This window comes from Chelonia mydas, chromosome 2, assembly GCF_015237465.2.
Source record: "Chelonia mydas isolate rCheMyd1 chromosome 2, rCheMyd1.pri.v2, whole genome shotgun sequence".
In the NCBI taxonomy this organism is placed as follows: Eukaryota; Metazoa; Chordata; order Testudines; family Cheloniidae; genus Chelonia; species Chelonia mydas.
This window is the reverse complement of record NC_057850.1, coordinates 30171691-30188619: the sequence shown is the minus strand read 5'-3', so window position 1 is coordinate 30188619 and position 16929 is coordinate 30171691. Positions and strand designations below refer to the sequence as shown.

At 40.8% G+C, this 16929-nt stretch overlaps 1 long non-coding RNA gene across 1 annotated transcript; it reads left to right on the top strand.

Moving 5' to 3' along the window:
* Window positions 1–2807: 2807 nt before the first annotated feature.
* On the top strand, window positions 2808–15915 carry LOC122464406. The gene is made up of 3 exons (XR_006288392.1): window positions 2808–2860; window positions 10191–10304; window positions 11028–15915. It is a non-coding gene; the product is annotated as an uncharacterized LOC122464406 (long non-coding RNA).
* Window positions 15916–16929: the final 1014 nt, after the last annotated feature.

The window sequence follows — 16929 nt, the reverse complement described above, 5'->3', positions numbered from 1 at the left end:
GCAGAGCACACTCACCAGGAGTGCTTGTATCAATACAGTGTGGTGCACCCTGGGTAGGTATCAGAGTGTGCAACCCACCACTGTTCAGCACACTGTTTTTTGGGGGTAGTTTGGGCAATGTATGGTGGGACAGAAACGACTCATGCAGTGGTGACCAGGAGCCAGGGATCAACTTCCAATAATGTAATGTTCTCCATCCCATAATATTCACACCTATTTTCAGTTTTCCACAAACATGAGGCACTTGTTGCTGTCCGCCATCTGTGACAGAAGAACAGAGCCTGCACAACTCTGCAGTATTGTCGTGAGCTTTGGAAACGTAGGACACACTGTATTCCAGTATTTGCAGAGTCACAAGAAGAAACATGATGATTTCATGACAGCCAGTTTACTGAGAGAGATAGTGAGACCCAATTCAAGGTTGTAGGCAAAATTTAAAGAGCAGATGCAAATGGTGTAGCACCACTTCTGGACCTGAGAAATGAGCACTGACAGGTGAGATCTCATTGCAGGTTTGGGATGACTAGCAGTGGTTGCAGAACTTCTGGATGTGCAAGGCCACATTCCTCAATCTGTGTGCCTTGGTCGCCCCAGCCATCCAAAGCAAGGACACCAAATTGAGAGCTACATGGACAATGGAGAAGTGAGTGACAATCACATTGTGGAAACTTGCAACTCCAGATTGCTTCTGGTCAGTGGGAAGTCATTGTGGACGGGAAAATCCACTTTGGGGGCCACTGTCATGCAAATGTGCAGGGCCATTAATCTCCTACTACACAGGACTGTGCCTCTGAGCAATGGGCAGGACATAGTAGATGTCTTTGCAGCTATGGGGTTCCTGAACTGCGGTGGAGCAACAGATAGCATGCACATCCCACTTTTGGCCCCAGACTACCTTCCGACAGATTACCTCAACAAAAAGCAGTACTTTTCCCATGGTTATGGAAGTGCTGGTGGATCACCAGGGACCCTTCACTGACAAATGTGTTGGCTGGTCAAGTAAGGAGCTTGATTGGTTGCATCGTTAAGAACTGTTCAGAAAGCCACAAGCAAGGATCTTCTTTCCCCTAACACATTACATTTGCATTTTGATTATTACTACAAATACCAGACAAATTATTATAACACCTAAGAGCCCCGCTTAGGTATTTATGTACTGTATTTCTATCTACCATTTATCCATACTGATCAAATGCCTGGGCTCTGGAGGATACAAAGAAATCAGATTAGATATGTGTTGCAAAACCAGACCAAGGCAAAAGCAATCACCTTGCTTGTGTACTATGTCCTTTACCTCACACTCTTTCTTTGTCTTAGACTTCTTCTAGATAGTATGTTCCAGGGGCTAGATCCAGGATGCCTTCTCTTCTGTAGATCATGACATTATTTTTGCTAGTGATCTGCCAAGAAGTATCCTGTCTCTCCTCTTTTGCTTGAGCAAGGTTATTAGGGATATTAGGGATATCGAATAGAGCACTGGGCTTATTCTGTATTTGACTGAAAAGTGCTACCAGATCTTGAACTTCTTCCTGAATGACCATTAGAATGGACAATTAGTCAAGGTTCTTTTGAGATTTTCTGGATCCATACAGTATGGTACATATCTTCAGCTTAAGACAGAAAGGAGTTAATTCACTTATTAAAGGCATGAGGTGGCACTGTAAATTGTTACCAGCTGTTACCCATCCAATTCCACACACTGATTTATGTGGAAGGAAATGACCTTGGTCATATTAAAAGGATGGATTAATTTAGCAAAGTAAAACAGATCCTTTAAAAATAAAGATATGTTACCCACTACAAGGATTATATACTCTGCCATAGCTTGGCACGATGTTCATCGGAGGCAGAAAAACCCTTTCTTGCACTGATATAGCTAGACACTCTGGTGAATGAGGAATTGGCTTCTTTGAAGGATACAGCAATAAAATAACCCGAGCATGGAAACATAAAATATAATCACAATTAGCAGTCCAGTATGGATGGGGTACATTTGACTGATGAAAGCAACTTACTCTTTCAACAAGTCATACTACAATACCCAGGAAACAACTGTTGTACATCAACTATCAAAGGTTATTTCTGAGTGAACAAATTTTCTCATGAAAGAACTATTAGTAAAATCTTGTTAAGTCTTGGAAAAGGTTAGATTATGTAAATTTCCCATCCGTACTCCTATCAAAGATAATGGAAATGTGAGTAAGGAGAGAGAAGTTATTTTAAAGGCTCTCTTTATAAGAGGCTAGAGGGTTGAGCCTTCATTCCATCTCAGTGGGAATGTGGCCTAAGCATGGACTACAGACTGGACACTCTAACTGCACTGCTGCTTAAGTCCATGCTTGTCTCCCTAAACTCCAATATAACACCTACTGTGAGCTTTAATATAACTCAAACCAATTTGAATATGTATGAACCACCTAATAATTCTATATAAGTACAAAATACTGTCCAGTAGTAATTCCAGAACTTATCATTTCCCAACAAATTATATATATATATATATATATATATATATATAGTGACAGACTCAGACCAGAAGGATATAAGAGAGTAGTCGAAGGCAGGTATATCAGCTTCAGAATGAGCAGGTCCAGGTCCCTGTTCCCCGGAGAGCCAAACAAAGGCTACTCCAGGCTCATTAAGACACCTTACTCCAATTAACCAGTTAAGGTCACTAGGCTAATGATGGCACCTGACCCCAATTAACTGGTAAAAGGTCAGTTAAGGCCGTTAGGCTAATGGAGACAGCTGGAACCAATCAAAGTCTCACTCATACTGCTTAAAAGCTCTCCTTCCCCTTCCTTTGGGGGAGGCCCAGGTGAAAGGAGCTGGAGGAGAGGAAGCACTGCTGAACCCCAAGGTAAGGGTGAAGTTAGGAAAAGGGGACCAATGCAAAGTGGCCCAGGGAATCAAAGCAGCATCAGCAGTGAAGGGAAAACTGCCAACAGCTGCTACCATCAGGGTCCCTGGTCTGGAACCTGGAGTCGAGGCTGGGCCTGGGTACCCCCCTATGCTCTACAGAGATCCCCTTGAGAGGGGAAGCAGACATTGGTCCAGACAGGAGGCCAAACTGCACCTTCTGAGCTCTAAGGAGCAACAGAGACTGTGGGTATTCCACCTTCCCACCTCCAATACTAGCCTGTGATGAAAGTAGCTCAATAAGCTGTGACCTTTACTGCTATACTGAGAAAGGGAGGTCATATTGAGGTCCTTAGCATGCTTCTGAGGCCACTGAATCTGCCTGGAAGTGCGGTTGGGTCCTGCTCCTATGTGGCCGACAGGAGAGAAAACCCTCCTTCTTGCCTCTGTGCAGCCACATAGGACTCTCTGGATGTGATGGGAAGAGCAGAGGCTGGTACTCTCCCCACCCCTTTTATGAGCAGTTGGGAAGGGAGGATACAGAGCTTTGGCACTCTATATGATGGCCAGAACAATTGACAAGAATATGCTATGCTCCATAAAAAAGGTGTAGTAAATTACTTCTCCACTAATGCAAGGGGGAGGATAGATGAAGAACTGTGACTCTCTGAAGTACAGATTCTTCCCACGAGAGCTGGTCAAAAATAGTCTATAGATGAACTACCCCAAACCCTAACCAGGCCTCCCTGGATGCCTACCTTCTGCACCTGTCCTTTTAGGAATCTCTAGGAGAACCTCCTAGTCTTCCTTTTCTGGTGTGTTCCCTAGAGAGTTTCCTGTCTCCAGGAGCACATCCTGTAGGCTCCCTGTTCTGGTGAGCTTGCCTGATCACCTGTCCTACAAGGTCCTTTCCTCAGGAACTTTCTGTCTCATTGGGAGTGCCTTCCTTACCTAACATTAACATTTTCCCATTAAAAAATGCAGTTTTAGCAAAATCTAAACATTTCACAGGCACATCTCTATGTCAATGACATTTTTGACGGGGAAAGTAAAGCCACTTTATTTCAGCAATCAGAAAACACTTTTTAACTTATTGTGACCAAGACAGCAACAAAACAGCTTCTACAATATCTTACTCGTTATTCAGAAACCAAAAATCCAGTTCACTTAAAGCAGTCTAGCCCTGGGCTCCCACCCAGACACCAAGTCAAATATGGTGATGATTATTTAAAATCTTGTTCATCATATATAAAGTTCTACCAATCCCAAGGGATCAGACACATTACCCACCAAGTCAATGAATATTTCATATCTTACCCAAAGACATGCTTAAAGCCAATTTTTATTAACTAAACTAAGTTTTATTAAAAAGGAAAAAAAGAGAGAGTATTGTGGTTAAAGGATCATTATACATACCATATGAATAAAGTTCTTAGGTCAGTTTCATAGTAGAGATGGTGAACTGCTGAGTTGCAAAAAGTACTTTCCAGAATCAGTTCATCAAGTTATAGTTCAAACAGGCAGTCCATGTCACATAGGGTTATCCAGACTGGAGCTGGAGACCTCAGTTTTGCAACTTAATCTCCCCTTGACAAAGCTTAAGCAGAATCTGAGATGACAGGATCAGATCCTAGAGTTCTTTTATAGATCTCTGGCAGGCTATTATAGCTCCTTAACAGCATGATAACATAGCAGGCATTCCTTGAATGAAGAATAGGTAATGCACATCATTGCTTTGAAGTAAAAATCCTTATTTCCTATGAATACACAGGTAAATTAGTAGTATTAATTAGCATAAGGCAATTATCCATTCAAACTGCCAATGCATTCCATTATGGCACAGACAATATAAACTGAAGACAATGTAAGTAATATTATTTCCTGCAATATCTTACATCTTTGATCTTAAGGTTAATTGAACCATCCAAAAGCATAATATAATATAATTAAGACATGAAAGGGAATTAGAATCCACAAGCAAATCTGGTCCATGGTTAACATCTAACAAGAGATAGATAAACATATACAAATATAATTATTATTTACCTCTAATTCTCTAACAATACAGGTTTGCATTTCAAAGATCTAGTCTATCTAACATAGCTTTGCTAGCTGTTTATAAGTAATGGCCCTAATTACCATGTATATACTTTTCTAATATGTCTTTTAAGGTTGAATTTGGGTCATTCAGCCTGCAAGTTGCTTAACCCTTTCCGGCTCCGTGTCACAATTATATTGAAATTAATGTTATACTATAATATTAAAAATGAACTTGAAAGGACAGTCTCATTGAAACACTTCCACGATATGGAAATAACACTGAAAGTTGTGCAGGTCCCAAAGTGAATTTGTGTGTGTGTGTGTGCTTGTTTTGTGGAAAATTCAGATATATTTTTTAAAAATTTCCAATGGAACAGAAATTCTGTTTCCAACCAGCTCTGCTTGCCAATGCTCTTCCCGAGGCAGTGCAGCTATGTGTATGTTCTTGCTCATAGCTGAGTCTAAAAGCTCCATCTAGCCCTTTATGGCCACACTCAGTATAGCAGGGCACACATACCCCTCTGGCAGTAATCAGGCTGTCTTTCCAATAAGCAATGTAATTATTGGGACTGCTCAGTGGCAGAGTACAGCAAACCTCTAAGGTACCAGTACATCATGCCAGGTGTGCTGCAAGTCAGCAGCAATCACTGTAGGTGCTTCAGCAGCGATGCCTTGTAGCCCTAGTAGGTCCCAATAGCTACATATATGCCTGGTTAACTGAAAGGGTATTTGACTAAGGCTGGCAGGCAGGTGAAAGGTTGCAAATACACAGAGCCTGTGGGTTTTTTTTGGGAGGGGGAAAGGGTTTTTTTTGTTTTTTGGCAAATACGAAATAAAAATTGAAAAACTCATCCCACAGAGGCAACTCCTGTCCTGTAGGCCGGGGCTGGGCCCAGCTTAGTGCTTCAAATGTTGCGACCTGACACACATAGTCACAGTGCCACTCACTCACTTGGTCTGGTGACATAGTGGTGGAGGGTCAGGTGGGCCACACCTGAGCGGTGCTGCAACCCCTTGTGCCAAGTTACAATGCCGAGAGCAGGGAGCTGGGCCCAGCTCTGCAGGACAGGAGCCGCCACTTTGCCGTAAATGCGGGCTGAGATCATAGAATCATAGAAGCATAAGGTTAGAAGGGATTGCAAGGGTCATTTAGTCTAACACCCTGCCAAGATACAGGATTCGTTCTGTCCAAACTATCCAAGTCAGATGGCTATCCAGCCTCCCTTTGAAAACCTCCGGTGAAGGAGCTTTCACCACCTCTGTCGGCGATATGTTCTATTTCCTACTGTTCTTATAGTTAGGAAGCTTTTTCCTGAGATTTAATCTAAATCTGCTATGCTGTAGTTTAAATTCACTGCCATTTGTCCTAATCTTTGTGGCAAAAGAGAACAACTTTTCTCCAAATTTTTTGGCAGCCTTTCAAGTATTTGAAGACCATTATAATGACCCCCCCTTAATCTTCTCTTTTCCAGACTAAACATATCCAGTTCCTTCAGCTTTTGCTAATCTTTGTAACTCGTCTCTGGATCCTTTCAGTTTCTCTACATCCTTTCTGTACATTACTTTCCCAGAACAGAGACCCCCATCGTGTAAGCATGGTCTACGTTCTTTGTTCCTGGATGTTGTTTGTTAAGCACTGACCCTGTATTAATCACTGTGTATGTCACACAAGAAAACACAATTGTTTCCCAAGGAGTTTACATACTAATGAGACTTGCAATGCAGCTCAGACATGAAAGCCAACATAGTCAAACTTGTTTGCCCCAAGGTTGGTGACTAAATCCCAGTTATGTGCTTCAATATATGCTCTGATTTCCAAAGATACTAAGCACTCTCAATGCCATTTATTATACTGGTGTAAGTATTCCCTACTTCTGAAAATGAGGCCACTTATAATGGGCCTAAACATGGATTTAAAGCATGCCATAATGCAATGGATAACCTAGCAGATGACTTTTGCTTACAAGCACAACTTTTTTAAAAAAAGTTTAGGGTTTGTTTTTTTTTAATGTTTAGAAGGTGATAGCATTTTTCTGGCATGGGTTAGAATTAGTGCACTTCACAGAAGAAATTAATTGGAGGGAGGGAAGAATGGTAAAGGTGGGATATAGAGGCAGCTCTCATCAAACAGGGCAACATAAAAAAGGCACAAATATGTAAGTGCATAAGCCTAATCATCAATACAAATAGCATATAAGTGCAAGATTCAGCACAACATAATCCTATTGTTCCATTATTAATTTTGAATATCTGCATCTTTTAGATTTCCAGAAATTATATATAATTTTATATTTCACCTATTGTATTCACTGAGAGGCATAAGACCAGCTACAGGTAGTTCCAATGAGGTCAGTAGATCTTCATAGATTCACAACAGCCAAGGATCTGTCCCATATTCTCTGTTTAGTGTGTGTGGGGATTTGAACACATAACACATGCAGTGATGAAAATATACTCATTCCTGTCTCCCTCTGAGATACAACCAGTTCTCTCATGATTTAGATATATAGCTTTAATGCTCAGCTACGCTCTATGGTATTTCCTTTGTTTGCTCTAATTATGTCAGCTGCAAAACTGTAGATTTTGGTGGGCACAGTTTCAGAAGAATAAAAGTCTAAGCTTTTTCATTATTTCCTCTCATTTAATTATATTCCACTTCCAGTTGCTCATTATCCAGTTACACTTATCCAAACCTTTTCTTCTATATACTATTTCCAGATGATGGAAAAATCTGCACACAACAACTTTCATCTGCTATTCCTTTTAAACAAACAAATAATTGTTTGTGTCCCTCTAAACCTTAACCATCCAAAATAAATTAGAGTTGTTACAGAAATATATTTCACTTGAAAACTGTGCCTAAGTGAAATTATACTTGTCTGAATGTTTAGCTTTAAAACAAGGAGAAGATGTGACAAGGTGCAAGTGTCAGTATCCGGTCCGTAGTACGAAAAGGATTAACTCCAGCTCCATTTTATTTTTCAGTTGAGATGCTGCTCAGCACAAGGTCTGTGGGGAGATAATTGTTGGTAAATAGAAGGGCTCCACAGGCTTTGAGCACTAGTAAAAATCCTTAGGATGGCAAAGCACTTCAGTTTACGTGGTTACTCCTTTGATTGTTACCTTGTTTGTGATTATTATACATTCTCCTATAAATCTCCTGCTGAATATACCTTACTTCCTGTTGTTACCTTTTGTTATGTTGAATCAATTTACCAAATTGTACAGCTGGTTGAAATATTTCACACACTCAAATTTGGAGGGGGTTGGGGGGTTTGGACAAAGTCTTTTTTTTCAAGGAATACTTTTCACAAAATATCATTGACATTTACATTTTACATTTTAGTGGGTTTTTTTTACCAAATACGTCATCAAAATTGTATCAGAATTTTTAGTTTAGTTTAAAAGCATGTTTTATTACTTAAAATAGGGTTTTCAACAAGCTAAAAAAATTAAAAATTGATTTCAATACAAATTTTGGTTAAAAATATAGAAAATTTTAATGACTTAAAATACTGCAAGATGGAAACAACCCTGAAATAGTTCATGAAATCATTTTCCCATTTACTGACTGGCTGTACCAAGGTACATAGCCTTCTGTGTGAAAGGATTAATAGCTTTCCAAAGGACCCCAGATTATTCAGGTGGCTCAGTGATCTGTCTGAGGTGTTCATTGAAGCCACACAATTGTGTGTATCTCCCAAATCCCTAACCATGTTAAAAGTTTTCTTGATACAGATTAACGTGGCTGCTACTCTGAAACCTACCATGTTAAAAAGATTGTATGTTACACTGGAAGGAAATGAAAAGCTTCTTTATCAAGAAATATGGAGCTTGATTAAATGTGTGTGTTTGTCTGTTTTAGTAAATTATATAGTAGAGAACAGTGAATACTTCAGTGTTGTAATTATGCAATACCACTGTCTACACTGCACAGAATGACTTCATATCTAAAAGATGGCAGAGATTTTTCACACCTTACATTCCCAACATATGCCCATATATATTTGCACGAAAGACATAAGCAGTGTGAAACAGTGGGAGAGTTTCACAGTGGGTATTATGTTGACCAGAGATGCTGGTTACATCAAAGGAACTGTGAACATAAGGAGTATGCTACTTAAGCAAGGAATCCCTTAACTTGAGAAATGATATGCTGTATTCTTGACTTTTATTTTCATCTATTTTTTTTCTCTGACTAAACCTGTCTTTATTTAAAACAATTTGGAATTATTGGCTGTTACTGTGGGATATGTACTACAAGCTGATCTCAGAAATATGGAAACCAAACCATGACAGGCATACATCTGGGCAGTGGTCCCCAAAGTTTTTATCTCATGCCCCCCCTTATCCTTGTCTGGGCCCTCCCACTCCCACACCCCATGGAGTAGGGAGCAGGGATGTGGCTCTGTGAGAGGGATGTGGACAGGGGTCAGGTCCAAAGCTGGGGCCACAGCTGAGGGTGAGGGTGTGGGTGGAAGCGGACCCTTGGCCGGGGGCCGAGGCCTGCAGTCACGTCTGCCCATGCCTGGGTGAGGACAGGCAGCTGGGACCAAAGAGGGGGTTTGTGAATCTTGACAGGACCAGGCTTAGGTCCCACAGGGAAATGGGTTCATGAATTGGCAGGTATAGTCTCTTTAAACCCTTGAGGAAGCAAATGGACATTTCATGAGAAAAAAAAACAACCTACCATCTACTGGAGGGTGGAAGGCGGAAATGACCGCTATGTGTACCTTAATGGATGAAATGGTTAGGCCCTGGTGTTTCAGATGAAGCAGATACTCCAGCACAGACTGGAGACGTGACTTATTGGGTCAGAGGCCTCACTGGGATGACCACATGCAGAAACACTTCCACTTGGATAGGCAAGTCGCTCTAGTACATGGTTTCCTAATACCTAGCAATACCTGGCAGACTTGCTCCGAAAAGGCCAGGTCTGCTGGATTTAACCATGGAGTTTCTCCACAATCAGAAGGAAGGTCTTGAGATTTGGGTGGAGCAATCAGCCGTGATCTTGTGAGATCTGGTCTGGAATGGGAGGGAGTGGCATCAATGTCACTACTGACAGCTCCAGTAATGTACGGAACCAGTGCTGGTGTGGCCATGCTGGGGTATAAGAATAACCTTCGCTTTGTCCCACTTGTCCTTGCATATGAGTTTGTGCATGAGAGGAATGGGGAGAAATGCATAGAACAGGTGCTTTGTCCAAGGGAGCAGGAAGGCATCAGTAAGTGAGTCCAGGCTCTGCCTGCATAGAGAGCAAAACTGCTGACACTTTCTGTTTTGCCTAGTTGTCCCCACTGCTGGAAGATGGTCTTGGCTATATCAGGGTGACGGGACCACTTGCGGTGAGAGGAGAAAGATCTGCTGAGGTGATCTTCCAGATTGATCTGGGCTCCTGGAAGGTGAAAAACTTTGATGTGGATCAAGTGCTTCATGCAGAATTCCCACAAGTGAATGGCCTCTTGACACAGGGGGGAAGGCTGTGCCCCTCCTGGCTTGTTGATGTAAAACACGGCTGCTGTGTTGTCCATAAGGACTCACACAACCTTCTGTGAAATCTGTTGTAAAAACACCTGGCATGCTGAGCTCTGCGCTCGCTGATGTTTATATGTAAGGATGATTCCTCCTGGGATCACAGGCCTTAAGTTCTGAGGTGCTCAAAATGAATCCCCCCACCTAGCTCAGGTGCAGCTGAGATTAGGGATACTGAGGGTTGGGGACTGATAAAGGCAATGCCCAAACCAACCAACCAGGGGTCCCTCCACCAATCTAGGGAGGCGAGGACCTGGGAAGGAACTGTAAGCACTGAGTCTAAATGATGATGGTTCAGTGAGTATGCCAAGATCAGTCACACTTGAAGGGATGGAAATAAACTGGAGAGTGTGACCTTCCTCTACTGTGCTCAGTAATCAGGGATCCAAGATGATGAGGGACCATGCCAGGCGGAAGGGGGAGAGTTGGTCTGAAAACAAAAGTGGAGCAGGATCCAGTATAGCAACTCGTATAACGCCCTGGGGCATCCCATCCAAAGTTCTGCCTGGAGTCTCCTGAATATCTGAGGGTCTGGTAGTGAGGGTGAAGTTTGTGGTTGTCTGTTTATAACCCCAGTTTTGCTTCTTTAACAGGTCTTGGCATGGCAACGGAGCCAAGAACCAGATCCGTTGTTGAGGCCTCAAGTGTTTCCTCGAAGGCGCCAGGGCATAGAGATCCAGGCACATGAAGATGGCTCTAGAATCCTTTAGGCCATGAAGCTTTGCATCAGTTTGTTTGGAGAACAACAAAGTGCCTTCCAACAGAAGGTCCTGGATGGACTATTGGACCTCCATTGGCAGACCTGAGAATTGGAGCCAAAAGCCTCTGTGCATGACCACCGCAGAAGCCATGGATCTAGTCACCAAATCTGTTGCAGCCAGGGAGGCCTGTAGTGACGTCCTGGCCACAGACTTTCCTTCCTCTAACAAAACGGAGAACTCCTGTCTTGACTCCTGGGGAAGAGAGTCCTTGAACTTCATCACTGATTCCCAGACATTAAATTGCATCTCACCAGCAACACCTGCTGGTTGGAAATGCTGAGTTCTGGATCCCCTGTAGCATGAACCTTTCTGCCAAAAAGGTCTAGTCTCCTTGCATCTTTTGCTTTGAGGGTCATTCCTTTCTGGCCCTGTCTGTCCCTCTCATTGGCCTCTGAGACCACCAGGGACCCCAGAGGGTGAAAGGAGTACAATTACTCAAAGCTTTGAGCTGGACAAAAGTACTTCTTTTCAGCCCTTTTTGTGGTGGGAGGCAGGGAGGATGGGGTTTGTCATAGGGCTTTAATAGATCCCATAATGCCCTCATTGAGGGAGGGCCACCTTTGATGGGCCCACAGCAGTCAAGATGTTGACCATACATTTGTAAACTTTAAATCCTGTTCATTTTCCACTTATCTTTAGTTTAGGAGCCTTGTTAATTTTCAATTTTGCCTGGATGATTCTGAAATAATTAGACTTTTGTGGCACATTATGTATAGAGACATAAAGATTTAATAACAAATAAAAGTAATACTATTTTATAATAAAACAGTATTGTTAAATAATATAATTTCATCAGAAAGAGGGGTAGAAATTCATTGTTTAGGCATACGCCGTGCATATGTTTCATCAATAGCAAAAGGTCGGGTATATTATCTCCTAATGGACTTAGTTTTCTCTACAGCTATTGTATTGTTTCTGGTTTCACAAATGTAATCTGTGAAAGCCCTGTCTGCACAGCAGTTACTTGCACGAGCAATTTATCATTTTTGACAGAGTTAGTCACTCTGCTGGAACTGATAGAGCTATGAACCCTCCCCATGATCCAGTTAAACATGTTTTTCACATACTGAACCCTTTTCCTGTTGGTCCTCCTCTCCTCTGTACCTGCTGTGCCATTGTTCTTGAATTTCTTCTCCACTGGAGTAAATGGAATGATAGGAAGTACTTTGGTAAGTCCAGATGCACAGCAGACGTGTTATTCCTCAATGTATCTGCAATGCTCAGCAGCAATTAAAGCAGCCTGGTACTAAAAAGAACAGTGCCTTCCTCATTGTTGCTCTTGTTTATTTTGCATTAGTGACAAATGAATTCAATCAATTCCTTTTTTTCTCCCTATCCCATCCTTTTAAAAAAAAAACAAAAAACTTCCAATTGATTTGCCTTGTTTTATGCTGGACATGACACAAAAGCAACAATTCTTTTATATCTGTTTAAAAAATAAACCAGTTCCGATGCCTGTCCTCCAGGGTGGTATATTATAATTTAAGAAATACTTAGTGAATGGCACCTCTAATCCATAACTCCCTTTGCTGACTTATTCTTTGAGGTTGAGGAAACCTGGCTTACAAATAAGGGTTAATAACTGCCTTTTACAGCCAAAATAAAAAAATGTTTTCAAGAGTCTAATGATGTTTCTGTGCTGCACAATAGGGTTCCAGTAAAGCTGGTTGACCAAACCATATTCCTGGTGTGACGGACCCAGACCAGTTGAGTGTCTGGTAGAAGACAAATATACTGGCCACTGGATGAAGTTTTCTGTTCCCTGAGTGACCAGAGCATGGGCTGCCCTACAGCAATCATTTGTGACCTGACAGCCAAAGAAGGGTTCTTAGTGATAAAATGCACTTCATCCATTAATTGACAATCCAGAAATCCACATTATCACAAGAAAATATATTTCTTATTGCCAGAAGGAAATTCAACTGACCACCAGCAAGAGCAGCCATCTATTAGACTCTGAACACAGTATTCCTCACTCCAATTTCATACTGTCACAGACATTTGCAGCAGCAGAATCACATGGCTATTGTGTAGCTGTGATGCTGCTTAGAAGGACTTCCATCTTGAATGGTCCCTTGCAAGTCTTCCCTTGGCACGAGTCAGCATGGGGGGATTTAGGCCCAGCAACCATGTTTTTGCTCTGTACAACAGAGTAATCATCACTGTCATGTTGGATACTCATAACAGAGGCCTTTGTAAAGGCTGAAAAGGCATTGATGCTCAACCTATCTGAGACTTCTTTGGTTATAGAACCTCCTACTGTCAATTGACTACCCAGATAGATGAAGTTATTCACACATTCAATATCATTGCCATCTAGATAGAATGTTGGCAGGTCAATCATTTCCAATTTGTGGGAGGCATGCTCAACTTTGGTTTTATCTTAAATCCCATAAAGGACCATTGCTGTAGTTGGTCTATAGTCTCGCCAAGTAAGGCAATATCATTCACATATTCAAAATCCTGTAAAGACGAATCTTTCAATTTCATACCTACTTTGGCCTGAAACAGCTTTGTCATCAGATAATCTATTAGAACATTAAATAATATAGGTGAGAGAATGAATCCCTGGCATACTTTGATTTTACTAAAACCAGTCTGTAATACAAGCATTGACCCTCACACAGCTAAATATGTCAGGGTATAGTTCCTCCACTATTCACACAAAGTCTTCTGTCATCCCATACTGGTGTAGAACTATCTCTAGTGCTGATTGATGCACTGAGTCAAAAGTGGCTGCAAAGTCTACAAACACAATGTTAACTTCCTTTTGTCAATCTAGTAGTTTCTCAGTAACATTGCACAGATCATATATAGTAGGGATTGTAGATCAACCTGTACGGACGCCATTTGGGATGTCTCTGACCTTTGGATTGAGACAGTATTTCAGTCTGTTCACAGTAGTATGATTGCAAACATCTGCCCTGGGATGGACAGCAGCATTATTCCCCTATAGATACCTACATATAACAAAATCCAATCACTGGAAGTTGAAACTAGGCAAACTCAGACTGTAAATAAAGGTGTAAAATGTTCATGGTGAGAGTAATTAACCACTGGAACAATTTACCAAGGACTGTGATGGATTCTCCATCGTTGACAATTTTTAAATCAAGATTTAAAAATATATATATATTCTCTAGGAATGATTTTGTCAGTTCTAGGTCCTGTGCTATACAGGAGGTTTGACTAGATGATCACAATTGTTGCTTCTGGCCTTAGAATATGTGAATCTTTGATTCTATAATTATAGCAATTTGATCACTTTTTTTTTTTTTTTTTTTTTAAACAGGGATGTTACAACCCCTTCTCCAAATTTCTGGAATGTGACCTGTTTCCTAAACTTTTAGGATGACTCTATGGAAGAGTGAACTAAATACAGGGATCCCTTCTTAAGCAGAAATACATATAGGAGGCCAATTAAACATCCTTTAATCAGGGCAGGATTGTTCCCCAGAGTAATAGGCTCTTGTGCTTTAACAAATCAACTTTAAAAAAAATAACACTGGGGTTTCCACAGGTTCCATTGGTAAATTATTCTGTGTTGTAATAGATACTTGATTTTTTTTTTTACTGTTAGAGCAAAAATTCTTCCCATCACTTCCAGTTATAACCTCTGGCTCCACAAATAATTCTGATTCCTCCTTGGTGTTTACACTCTTCAAATGCTAGGGTGTTTGTAATTCTCTTTTGGTCTAGATACACTCTGCATGATTGTATGTACAATCTGCCCAGAGGAAGGGGCAGAGCACAGATGTGTTGCCACATGAGCAGACCACAAATTGTCTTCAGTTATTTAGCAAAGCCATATGTATATAGTTATTTTAATCTCTAATTATGTCTTTCCATCCAGCCTCTAAATCATTATTTTACATTATATGTGGTTTCACTGACAAAATACAGAGAAGTATCATCATCAGCCTGGTCAGTCATGTGAAGCGCTTGCAAATGGTGCTGAAAAGTGGCTTGATATTTTGCTGTTATACCATATTGCAATTGTGATGTTGGCAGACCGGGTGCCAGCTCATGCCAAGGCCCGGGGCTTCACTGAACACTGACAAATGCACAGCTGGAAACCAGTCTAGCTTACTTTGGGGTTTGTATAGTTAAAATAGATATTAGTGTTATAAGGATGTGTTTAGTCTTTAGACTTTAGTGAATGTTTGTAGGACACTGCATGTATTAATCCTACTTATAATATCAGTATTCCATAGTACAAAGTTATGCTGAGTGTTCGCATTGTAAACCTCTGTAATTCTGTAACTCACAAAACAGGAAAAGAAGCATTAATTAAGGTAAAGTGCTCGCCCTGCATGCAAAATGTCCTGTTGGAGGCAAATGAGGCAGTCTGCATCATCAAAGGACAGAGAGCTTGTCGACTGCATTCTTCTCTCCCTCCATAAATGGGGGGGTTGTACATGAATTCATCCAATCAACTTGGATTCTGGGGTGTAGGGGATAAAAATCTCTGACAAGGAGAACCTGGGTCTCTTTATTCTGTATGGACTCTGGGGGGAAAGATTCCTGAACATAAGCAAGTAATATGCTGCTTGGCATGCATCAGCGCGAAAGGATGTAAAGGGTTTCTTATTATAGAAGCTTATATCACCTTTTTAAATGTAAGACTATAACTCATTTGTGTGTGTGTAGATTTCCTGTTTTAACCTTGTAAATAACTCTCATTTATTTTCTTAGTTAATAAATCTTTAGTTAGTTTGTTACAGGATTTGCTACAGGTGTTGTCTTTGGTTTGAGATCTGAGTACAGCTGACCTGGGGTAAGTGACTGATCATTTGGGACTGGGAGTAACCTGAATATTGTTGTGATTTTTGGTGTAAAGTGACCATCTATCACATAGTCCATCTTGCCGGGGTGGCAAGACAGACTGGAATGCCCAAGGGGGCTGCCGTTGACTCCATGGTAAGACTGTTATAGTGTTTTAGGAGTTCACATTTGTTACTGGGTTGATGAAATCTAATTACAAAACATACAACCAGTTTGGGGTTTGTACCCTGCTTTTTGACAGTCTGCTCTGAGGTTGGCACTTATGGTTGTGATCCACTCCAGACAGTGTGACAGTAACCTCCTGTCTAATTTTCTGTCTCTGATAATCCCTAGGTCACTTACCAGCACTACTGCACTGAGGGTTTTACTCCAAATAAATACTTGTGTTTCTGATTATTTTACTCAAGATCTTTCAGCTTTATTTGTTTGAAGCTCATTTTGTTGTTTCCTGCTAATATTTTCATATGTCCTTAAGCTTCTCTAGTATTTACAACACCTCCCAATTTAGGATAATCTGTTCATTAAATTAATGTTCTGTTTATCTTCTGCTTCCAGATAATTAATGATAATGTTAAATAAGAATAAACCTAACACCTGCCACTGTAATGCCCCAAGGACAACTCCCTCCAATTTGATACACTGCCATTTATCATTACACTTTGTCTATAGTCCTTCAGCCAATTTTCAATCTTAGATATTTTCATACAGGATTTCATTACACTCTATAAAAAATTCTGTAAGAATTTACAGGAAATTGAAACTGAGGAATAAGCATCATGCTTTAGAAAGAAGTTGAGCCAGATGTACTTCTCAAAAAGAAATTATAAATATAGGGAATGAATGGACTTCACTGAGTATTTTTGAATCACTTAATGATTGTTCTATCTTATGAAGGATTGATGCTAGATTTACATGACTCCCATTGCTAAGGATGCTATTCATTATTTTA